The following is an 11,784-nucleotide window of genomic DNA, read 5'->3' on the forward strand; positions in this document are numbered from 1 at the left end:
GTGAATTAAAAAAAATCACATTCCTTATGAAGCTAAGTGCTTACTGACTTGGCCTCTTAACAACTACTACAATATATTTTAGAATTTTAATTATGTACAACTGAACAGCAGGCTAACCCATTCTCAAATTTTTGTGACAGTATTCTCAAGAAAGTGAGGACTGAAAAATCTATTCAGTTTTAATTTTCCATTGATAAAGTTCCCAGTCACAACTCTCATCACAGGGATACATGTACTTATAAAATCCATATGATTGATATAAGCTGTGTGAAGTTTGTTTCCAGATCCCACATTTTGATATATCTGTAAAATTCATGAATAAATAGCTTTAAACTACAAAAAGCAATATTTAAAAAATAATTGCAAAATTATTTTTTAATTGAAGACTACTTATCATAAATATTATTAGTGTTCAGATACAATAACTGTCATTTTAGTGGGTAATTACTCATCAATTGAGGTGCTCCTGAATTGGAGAAAGATTCTAAAAACATAACTTTACAGAAAGAATGAAAACTGCAGTAGCTCTCCCCAATCTTAATAGGTATAAACTACAAAAAGCAACATTTTTTTTTTAATTTTTTTTTAAACCATTTCAATAATTATGTTGGTACACAAAATTTTGTTTATATAGAAGACTACTTATCATATATATACTAAATGTCACATTTTAAGTGTTCAGAAACATTTACTTTGATTTTAGTGTATAATTACTCATCAATTGAGGTGCTCATGAATTGGAGGAAGATTCTAAAAACAGAACTTTACAGAAAGAATAAAAACTGCCGTTTCTCTCCCCAATCTCATGTATCCCCATTGACATTGTTTACCGCGAAAGTTGACCTACAAATTATCTGATTATAGCCTCAGATTAAAGCATTGCATGTTGGTGTGTGAATCATCTACACTACAGCAAACACAATTAGGTTTATATTAAACAAATATGGATTTTAAATTAGTATACAAATACTGTGAAAGATTTTTATAATGAATAAAGGATATCCCTGTGTAGTGTGGCATTCCAACAATGACGTCACTAGGTTAGATATATTTAGAATATTTCGTAATACTGATTTTTCCGGACTGTAAAAGAAACGTATACCGGTATAGTGTAAGGGAAAGCTCAATATACAATAATTTCACGAGAAACAGAAGGGAAATGTGTATTAAAAGTGTTTAAAGTCAATCTGTTCTTCTTGTCATCAATTTCAGTATCATAGCCAGAAATTAGTAGTGGTTTTGCTTATTAATATTCATAATATGTAAATGAGAATTGTACCACGTGATAGTACTTTGAACCGGACTGGCTTGATAGGCTTGATATCATAAATAAAATCTTTAAAACACGGATATTATAAGTTACCCGTCACAGATTCCTTATTTACAATCACTTTGATATTTCCGTAAAGTTGTCAGGCGGTCAAAATCAAAACAATGAACGCGAATTTAGTGATTTTTTTGTGCTTTCGTGAGTTTATTCTTCTTGAAATAGTGACATCTTAATTTTACGTGGGAACCTAGAGTTCAACGACTACACATACAAGGTTTGGACTTGCTTATTCTTTGGAAATTCAAGTTTCATATTTCACCCCGGCAACCTGTTTTAGTAATGACCTTGTAAGCCAATTTTCAACACGAAGTTTGCAAATTTGACGTTTCAGCCATTTTAAGCCTGTATTTTACACTGCAATGTTAAAAGCCTCTCGCTTCGATTTTTAAAATAGCTCAGGAACCTGTATTTTTTCAACAACAGTCATTATGTTTCGTTTAAATGGTGTATATTGTTGTGTATATTCATTTTCTGCTCCGGCAACCTGTCTATCACTTAAATTAAAATTAAAACAGACATTTAAAAAAAATTCCCTATCATTTTAATGTAATTTCCGTGACCCGTATCCGATTTTTTTAGTATAATATTCAAATAAGCAAAGTGGCGTTGATTTCTGGATATGTGACATTTTGAGGGGGTTTCCAAACTATCAAAACAAAATGATTGACGCGAGGGAATGATACTCTGTGCCAACCACATTAGGGAATTTACGGCTTGAAGCCGTCTTTCCCCAAAAATCAAAGGACAATAGAGCTACGTTTTCGCAGCTATAGAATATATTGCCTGAAAGGATATCTACATGTACCTATTGAATATTTGATTTCTTTTACTTTTTTTTTTACTGCATATTTGACACAAAGTACTTTAATGTGTTATGCTGTTAAGTACCGGTCTTTGTAAAAATCATGCAGAAGGTGATTCATGGCATGTCACAGAAGAAATTTTTTTTGCCCTATATCATGAGAACTTTGGTAGATGGTCAAAATTCTGTCTTTATTTTCCCTGTATTATGCCCGTTGCCATGGTAACCGTCAAATCAACATTTTGCCTGAATATGTGAAAAAAGACCCTTTTTGAAAATATAAAATAAGGGACTTTAAAGTCCCATAGAAATAAAGTTAATCAATACAAAGGATATGTATATTTACAGTTTTGACAAACAAAACTCCAAACTATATAAAAACATTAAAATTGTGAATTTACTAAATAGTTTGTTTCCATAGCAACCATTTAAAAATGTGTTAAAATTCGAAAATGAAAAATTTCAAAAACTTTAAAATTTTAAATCTGTTTATCTCCCAAGACCAACAATACCATGACATGTCATTGACAAATTTTGAAAGACCACATTCTATATATTAAGAAAATAAAAAGAAAGTCGTGTGTTTATTTTTCTTAAAAAAAAAAAAATTAGTCAAAAATTGTCAATTTTCACCAAAATTCAGATTAACAATCAGATGAATAATCAAAAATTTTGAACTTAAAAAGCTAAAATATTCCACTTATATGTGCAATTCTGACACAAATTTGTTAATTTTAAACGAGAATATATGATAAATGAAGATATACTTGTACAAAATGAAAAATCATCACTCTGGGTATGGTGCACCCCCCTTTTTTTTCGATTTTTTTTTTTTTTTTTTCAAAATTATAAAATTTGTTGAAAGAAATGTGGTATCTCATTGTGTTTACTTGTGAACTAAGTATTTTAAGAATTTAAGCATAACACAACTTCTAAAGTTGAGGGCAGCATATGTACCCCCTCCCTTCAATCTTATATGTAAGATTTCTCAGAAGTTTAAAAAAAAAAATGGTAATACGCATAACCCGTTGTCGTGTCTAAGACTGATGCTGTCAGTGAAAAAGAATAAAGTTGAATCCAAAACTTAATTACTAGTAAGTCTATGTATAAAGATAAGAGGATGTGATGTAATTGTCAATGCGACAATTAACTCTCAACCAGAGAGCAAAGACATAGAAATAAACAACCACAGATCACCGTATATCCTTCAACAATGAGCATAACATGATTATCTATAAAACAAATCTTAATGAACATTTAAAAAAAATAGCTCAGGATACTTTCTCTTTCAAAATGGCTATAAAGAAGTTACAGTAACAATTTAATGCAACTCATTGTTGGTTTTTGAAAAGATTGATGCTTTCAAAACTTTAACCCTAGACTAAGATCTGCTAAACAAGAAGACTCACCCTGAAATGTCTGGTTGGTTTTATTTATAATTGAATTACTTTTGAAACTCTGTAAGTGTTATGTAAAGATTTTAATACAAGTATCATATTAACTTAACATTATCAATGTTCTAAGAAAATGAGGTCAGGGTAAGATGAACTATGTCAGACAGACGAAAAAAAGAGAACGGAAACGGAAAATTCAGCATTTTTTCCATTTTTAAAGGGGCATAACTTATTGACAGTACCTGTTACACCAATAACATTCTAACTGTTCTGAATTTTATGGAAATAAGCATTGTATATAAGTTTCAAAACATTTGGTTGTGGCAAACTTAAGTTAGAGAACGGAAACAAAAAAGTCAGCATTTTTTTCCATTTGTATAAGGGAACTCTGGAACGGACGTACTTACAGACAAGGGTACAACTTAATGCTCCCTTTGCTACAGTGGGGGCATACAAATTCTACATGTTCTATCTGAAGAAATATATACCAACGATCTACATTAAATTGTGCAAGAATTTGTCAATGTTTCTATTGTATATGGTGGAAAAGGACAGCTTGTCTATTATTTTTTTTAAAACCTAACTGAATTATTATTTGTATACCGCAGAATAATCGCGTTTTTTTATGGTTCTCAAAAATATTTTCCTTGTGGCCCTGAGGAAAATTTGCTGGTCCAAACTATTGTATACTGTTTTGATTCTCAAACCTTTATGACAACCATGTGCAATGACTATTCTTGAATTTTGCCTAATTTAATCAATTGTTATATTTACATATTTTTATGCCCCCGCAGTGGCGGAGGGGGCATTAAGGTTTACCCTTGTCCGTCCGTCAGTATGTCCCAATGTTGGTTTCTGTTCTCTATCTTTAGTTTGCATCAACCAAATGTTATGAAACTTAATCACATTGCTTATTACCATAAAACAAGACTAAGTTTGGTGGTGTCACTTAAACCGTCCAAGAGTTATGCCCCTTTACAAATAGAAATATTGCTGAATTTCCGTTTCTGTTCTCTAACTTTAGTTTGTCTTTACCAGATGTTATTAAAATTATACACAATGCTTAAAACCACCAAATGCAGATCAACTTTGAATTTTGGTGGTGTAACTTTCACTGTTCTATGCAATGCCTCTTTATAGAGGGAAAAAGTTGCTGAATTTTTATACGCCCGTCAAAATTTTGACGGGACGTATTATGGTATACAAATGTCCGGTGTCCGTCCGTCTGTCTGTCCGTCTGTCTGTCCGTCCGTCTGTCCGTCCGTCCGTCTGTCTGTCTGTCCGGCGTAAACATGTCGCACCGTAACTTGAGAACGACTTATCCAAATTTCATGAAACTTTACATAGTTGTTTCTTATGATGGTCAAATGATCTGTATACTTTTTGGTGAAAATAAGATTAAAACTTTTTGAGTTACGGCACTTTGTAACTAAAACAGGGGTGTGTTTTTTCACATGTCGCGCCGTATCTCAAAAACGATTCTTGATTATGGCTTAAAACTTTAAACACTTCTTAGTTATATTAATCTTAATATCTGTATACTTTTTGGTGATGATTCAAAATTTTATTTTTGAGTATTTTGTAAAAAAGGGGGAGGTTTTTTTTTACATGTTGTGTTGTATCTCAAAAACAATTTATGATTATTGCTTAAAACTTTACACATTTCTTTGTTATATTAATCTAAAGATCTGTATACTCTTTTGGTGATGATTCAAAACTTTATTTTGGAGTTATTGAGTATTTTGTTAAACAGGGGAGGTTTTTTTTACATGTCGCACCGTATCTCAAAAATAACCGTTTATAACTTTTATGATATGGAAGCGGGAGCATCATCTGTGTCCAATGGACACATTCCGCATTTATTTCAAATCTTTTAGATAAGTTAGATTATTATATATTAGAATAAAAAGAAAGGTTCTGTAGTTCTTCTTCAATTTCAATTTTAGCACAGTTAAATCGACATAGTGACAAATAAGTGTTTGCATAAAGGTTTCGATACATGTCGATTTACATGGGAGGTAAATAGTAACAGCCATTATGTGTACATAATCTGACTCTGCGCAATAGTATACTAGTCCACAAAAGAAACGATACAAGGCAATGTATTTTCCATAGATAATGAAATTGGCAACACTGTACCAAGATTAAAACTGTCCCATTTGTCTAATCTTTACAGAGTGTTATTATCTTATCAAAACCACTGATTTAAGACAAAAAAAATATTTTATTTTTTTATTTTTGTTATATCAAAAATATTATTTTTATAAATAAACCAGATGCTCCGCAGGCGCAGCTTTATACGACCGCAGAGGTATTGCACAATACTTAACATAATAATTTTGGACCCCGATTTGGACCAACTTGAAAACTGGGCCCATAATCAAAAATCTATGACCATGTTTAGATTCAGCATATCAAAGAACCCCAAGAATTCACTTTTTGTTAAAATCAAGCTAAGTTTAATTTTGGACCCTTTTGACCTTAATGTAGACCAATTTGAAAACAGGACCAAAAATTAAGAATCTGAATACACGGTTAGATTTGGCATATCAAAGAACCCCAATAATTATTTTTTTGATGAAATCAAACAAAGTTTAATTTTGGACCCTTTTGGCCCCTAATTCGTTGGGACCAAAACTCCCAAAATCAATCCAAACCTTCCTTTTGTGGTTATAAACCTTGTGTTAAAATTTCATAGATTTCTATTAACTTATGCTTAAGTTATTATGCAAAAACCAAGAAAAATGCTTATTTGGGACCTGTTTTTGGCCCCTAATTCCTAAACTGTTGAGACTAAAACTCCCAAAATCAATCCCAACCTTCCTGTTGTGGTCATAGAAACCTTATGTTAAAATTTCATAGATTTCTTTTTACTTATACTAAAGTTATTGTGCGAAAACCAAGAAAAATGCTTATTTGGGCCCTTTTTTGACCCTAATTCCTAAACTGTTGGGACCAGAACACCAAGAATCAATCCCAACCTTTCTATTATGGTCACAAACTATGTGTTTAAATTTCATAGATTTCTATTTACTTTTACTAAAGTTAGAGTGCGAAAACCAAATGTCTTCGGACGACGACGACGCCAACGTGATACCAATATACGACCAAAAAATTTTCAATTAAAAAAAATTGAAATTAGAACTTAATTTTTTTTTGTTTAAACATGGTCTGCTTAAAATTTTGATTGCCATCCGTCCTTGTGTCCATCTGGCTGTCCTTGCAGCGCTCGCACATGTACAAATTATGTCAGATTTTTACGAAACTAATACTTTAGGTTATTATAAGCAATATCTCAAACAAGTTAGATATTGGTGGTCAATCGACTTTTATAAAAACAGTTATAACCCTTGAAAATAATAAATTTATGGAAAATAGCCCCGTTAACGCTCCCACATGTACAATTCTTGCCAGATTTTTAATGAAACTTATACACTAGATTAATATCAACAATATCTCGGATGAGTTCTATAATCATGGACAATTGACTTTTTTTAAAGAGTTATGACCCTTAAATATATTAAAATTTATGGAAAGTGGCCTTGTTAGCGCTCTCGATGGTACAAATTTTTTATTTTTTATTTTGAGTTTATTTCTGATAGAACGGACGTAGTTTGTTTAGGTCACCGTTTCAAAGGAACTGTGAATTTTGCCATCACTTTGCTTCCGTTGTCGTCTTTCCGGTGTAAAATATTTGAAACATTTCCACTGAAACTACTGAACCAATTCCAGTAAAACTTATAAACTGAATGATCCTTAGGATATCTAGAATAAAGTTTGTGTTCTATTTTCTATTTTGTAAAAAAACATGGCCGCCATGGGTAAAATAAGAACATAGAGGTAAAATGCAGTGTGTAGCTCATATCTCAAACACTAAAGCCTTTTAAGAGCAAATTTTCAGATGAATCTAACAACCCATTGTTGGGTTGCTGCCACTAAATTGTTAATTGTACGGAAATTTTGCAGTTTTGGTTATTATCTTGAATATTATTAATGACAAAGATAAACTGTTAACAGCACAACTTTCAGCAAAGTAGGATCTACAAATAAGTTTATATGACCAGAATTGTCAATTGACTCCTTATGGAGTTATAGCCCTACAAAGAAATTTTTCACAATTTGTTCATCTAGTTTGCTTCCTTGAAAAAAAATTTCTTCTGAATATGCTTAATCAATTTCAGCCCAACTTGGGAGTTATAATCTTGTATAAATTTAGTTTTTTATTTCCTTGTACTTCAAGAAACTTAGCCACTATGGCTAAAATGGAACATAGGGGTAAAATTCATTTTTTGCTTTTGAAGAAAAAAACGACAGATACAAAGAACATTTAAATGGAATTGTTAAGCCACTCATTGATATATATTGAAGGGACAAATAATCATTGATGCAAGATTTAACCAAAAATTACAGGTGATCGATTCAGGTTCTTTAGAGTCAATTTTAAAGACCATGAAATAGCATCTAAAGATTTTAAATTTCTGTTTGGGTTGTTCTCTCTTTGACACATTCCCCATTTCTAAAAAAAAATCTAATATATAAAAATGGTGTAGGGGGTTCTATTATTGCCCTCACCCTTTGAAGAAATTTCATGTTTTAATGCTCAAAATGTTCACAATTGAATTCCATCTTTTAAATTTTTTAATAATTTTTTGAATTTTGAAAAAAAAGGGGGGGCACGATGCCCAGAAAGAAAAACATGTCCTTCTCTACAAAAATATCTCTATCAATCATACTTTCTCATTTATAATTACCAAATTTGTGTCAGGAATGCACGGATAAATGGAATGTTTTAGCTTTTTAAGTTCAAAATGGTTCAGTATTCATCTGTTTGGTAATCTGAATTTTGGTGAAAATTGACAATTTTTGACTAAAATTATTTTTTTAAAGAAAAAAAAACACACGACTTTCTTTTTATTTTCTTAATATATAGAATGTGGTCTTTCAAAATTTGTCAATGACATGTCATGGTATTGTTGGTCTTGGGAGATAAACAGATTTAAAATTTTAAAGTTTTTGAAATTTTTCATTTTCGAATTTTAACACATTTTTAAATGGTTGCTATGGAAACAAACTATTTAGTAAATTCAAAATTTTAACGTTTTTGTATAGTTTGGGGTTGTGTTTGTCAATACTGTAAATATACATATTGTTTGTATTGATTAACTTTATTTCTATGATTCTTTAAAATCCATTATATTTCAATTTTCAAAGGCTACTTATGGACGTATTTAGGCAAAATTTTGTAAGGATGGTTTCCATGGCAACCAAGGTTGAAAAGAAAAAATTAATACAGAAAACTTATTTTCATACCATACCTTCATCATAAACAAAATATAAAGACATTTGAAGAGGGGTCATAAATCGCCCATCAACAGGAACCTGCATGATTCTTACAAAGACCGGTACTTAAATTGCAGATGAAAGCATCTTTCCAGTATTAAGAGTAGATTTAAAGTATTAGTCATTAATTGTTAGTGCTTAGTTACCTCATTATAAACTGCTATATATAAACATGATAAAGCTAATGTATATACATGTACATTGTATATATATCTGCACACCTATAGAATTAAACTTAGCAACAGCTTTTTTAGGCATGAAGGATTGATGGTCATTATGCAATTAAATTATCCTCTGTCCTAAATTGATTGCACTGTTGTGCAAAAAAAATATTATATATGTCATGTTATCAACGTATATTTGTTCCGCCCAACAGAAGTTCCAATAGAAACTTTGTTATATAATATCTATTCCTGTAGATATATATGTATCAGATATCAGAATGCATTTTTTTTAGCTCACATGGCCCGAAGGGCCAAGTGAGCTAATGCCATCACTTGGCGTCCGTCATCGTCCGTCGTCTGTTGTCGTCTGTCATCGTAAACTATTTCAAGAATCTTCTCCTCTGAAACTACTAGGCCAAAAACTTCCAAACTTTAACTGAATGTTCCTTAGGGTATCTAGTTTATAAATTGTATCAGAAGTTTTGATCTATCAACAAACATGGTCGCCATTGCTAAAAATAGAACATAGGGGTCAAATGCAGTTTTTGGCTTATAACTCAAAAACCGAAGCATTTAGAGCAATCTGACGTGGGGTGAAATTGATTATCAGGTCAAGATCTATCTGCCCTGAAATTTTTAAGATGAATCGGACAACCCGTTGTTGGGTTGCTGCCCCTGAATTGGAAATTTTAAGGAAATTTTGCTGTTTTTGGTTATTATCATGGATATTATTATAGGTAGAGATAAACTGTAAACAGCAAAAATGTTCAGCAAAGTAAGACCTAAAAATAAGTCAACATGACTGAAATGGTCAGTTGACCCCTTTAGGAGTTATTGCCCTTAATAGTTAATTTTTAACCATTTTTTATAAATCTTAGTTATCTTTTACAAAAATCTTCTCCTCTGAAACTACTAGGCCAAATACTTCCAAACTTTAACTGAATGTTCCTTAGGGTATCTAGTTTATAAATTGTATCCCAAGTTTTGATCTATCAACAAACATGGTCGCCATTGCTAAAAATAGAACACAGGGGTCAAATGCAGTTTTTTGCTTATAACTCAAAAACCGAAGCATTTAGAGCAAATCTGACATGGAATAAAATTGATTATCAGGTCAAGATCTATCTGCCCTGAAATTTTCAGATAAATCGGACAATCCGTTGTTGGGTTGCTGCCCCTGAATTGGAATTTTAAGGAAATTTTGCTGTTTTTGGTTATTATCATGAATACTATTATAGGTAGAGATAAACTGTAAACAGCAAAAATGTTCAGCAAAGTAAGACCTAAAATTAAGTCAACATGACTGAAATGGTCAGTTGACCCCTTTAGGAGTTATTGCCCTTTATAGTCAATTTTTAACCATTTTTCATAAATCTTAGTTATCTTTTACAAAAATCTTCTTCTCTGAAACTAGTGGGCCAAATTGAACTAAACTTGGCCACAACCATCATTGGGGTATCTAGTTTGAAAATTGTGTCCGGTGACCTGGCCAACCAACAAAAATGGCCCCCATGGCTAAAAATAGAACATAGGGGTAAAATGCAGTTTTTGGCTTATAACTCAAAAACCAAAGCATTTAGAGCAAATCTGGCATTGGTTAAATTGTTAATCAGGTCAAGATCTATCAGCCCTGAAATTTTCAGATGAATTGGACAACCCATTGTTGGGTTGCTGCCCCTGAATTGGTAATTTTAAGGAAATTTTGCTGTTTTGGTTATTATCTTGAATATTATTATAGATAGAGATAAACTGTAAACAGCAATAATGTTCAGCAAAGTTAGATTTACAAATAAGTCAACATTACCGAAATGGTCAGTTGACCCCTTTAGGAGTTATTGCCCTTTATAGTCAATTTTTAACCATTTTTCGTAAATCTTAGTAATCTTTTACAAAAATCTTCTCCTCTGAAGCAAATCTGACATGGAATAAAAATGTTCATTAGGTCAAGATCTATCAGCCCTGAAATTTTCAGATGAATCAAACAACCCATTGTTGGGTTGCTGCCACTTAATTGGTAATTTTAATGAAATTTTGCAGTTTTTGGTCATTATCTTGAATATTATTATAGATAAAGATAAACTGTAAACAGCAAAAATGATCAACAAAGTAAGATCTACAAATAAGTTCATATGACCAAAATTGTCAATTGACCCCTTAAGGGGTTATTGTCCTTTAATGGCAATTTTTCACAATTTGTTCATCATATTTGCTAACTTTAAAAAATCTTCTCCTCTAAAACTACTCAACCAAATTTAACCAAACTTCATTTGAATGATCAGTAGGGTGTATAAAATAAAGTTTGTGTTTTATTTTCTATTTCGTCAAAAAACATGGCCGAAGGCATTGTTTACCAGGTGAGCGATTCAGCCTCTTGAGAGCCTCTTGTTTATTATTGCGATACTCACTCGGTTGCATTATCAAAATTAATAAAAACCTCACAATAATTTCTGAATTTATAGTACTTTAATTTTTGTCTCGAGTGTTTAGTTATTTCTAGTTAGTGATAACTTGTTGATTTTATATTCGGAACCCTCAGTCAACAGTTTCAACACCTCACCAATTTAAGCATGTTAAGCACAATGAAGGAAAATATAATACACCCATTTCAATCCCATTCTCATTTTACAAATTTAGGTATTTATACTTGTACATGGCATCATTAATAAATAATGAAATTTAAAAAATGACTTACAAATCATGTTTCTGTTTCGATTTAGTTAAATCATTCTGTCAAGAAGCTGCATGCAAGGCCCA

The 11,784-nt window shown here is 31.5% G+C and overlaps 1 protein-coding gene across 2 annotated transcripts in view; it reads left to right on the forward strand.

The window, feature by feature from the left end:
• Positions 1 to 11,784, forward strand: part of LOC143079720 (uncharacterized) — a 39,311-nt gene that overhangs the window by 15,581 nt on the left and 11,946 nt on the right. The window lies entirely within an intron of this gene.

The sequence above is a fragment of the Mytilus galloprovincialis genome, chromosome 1, assembly GCF_965363235.1.
Source record: "Mytilus galloprovincialis chromosome 1, xbMytGall1.hap1.1, whole genome shotgun sequence".
NCBI classification, from domain to species: Eukaryota; Metazoa; Mollusca; class Bivalvia; order Mytilida; family Mytilidae; genus Mytilus; species Mytilus galloprovincialis.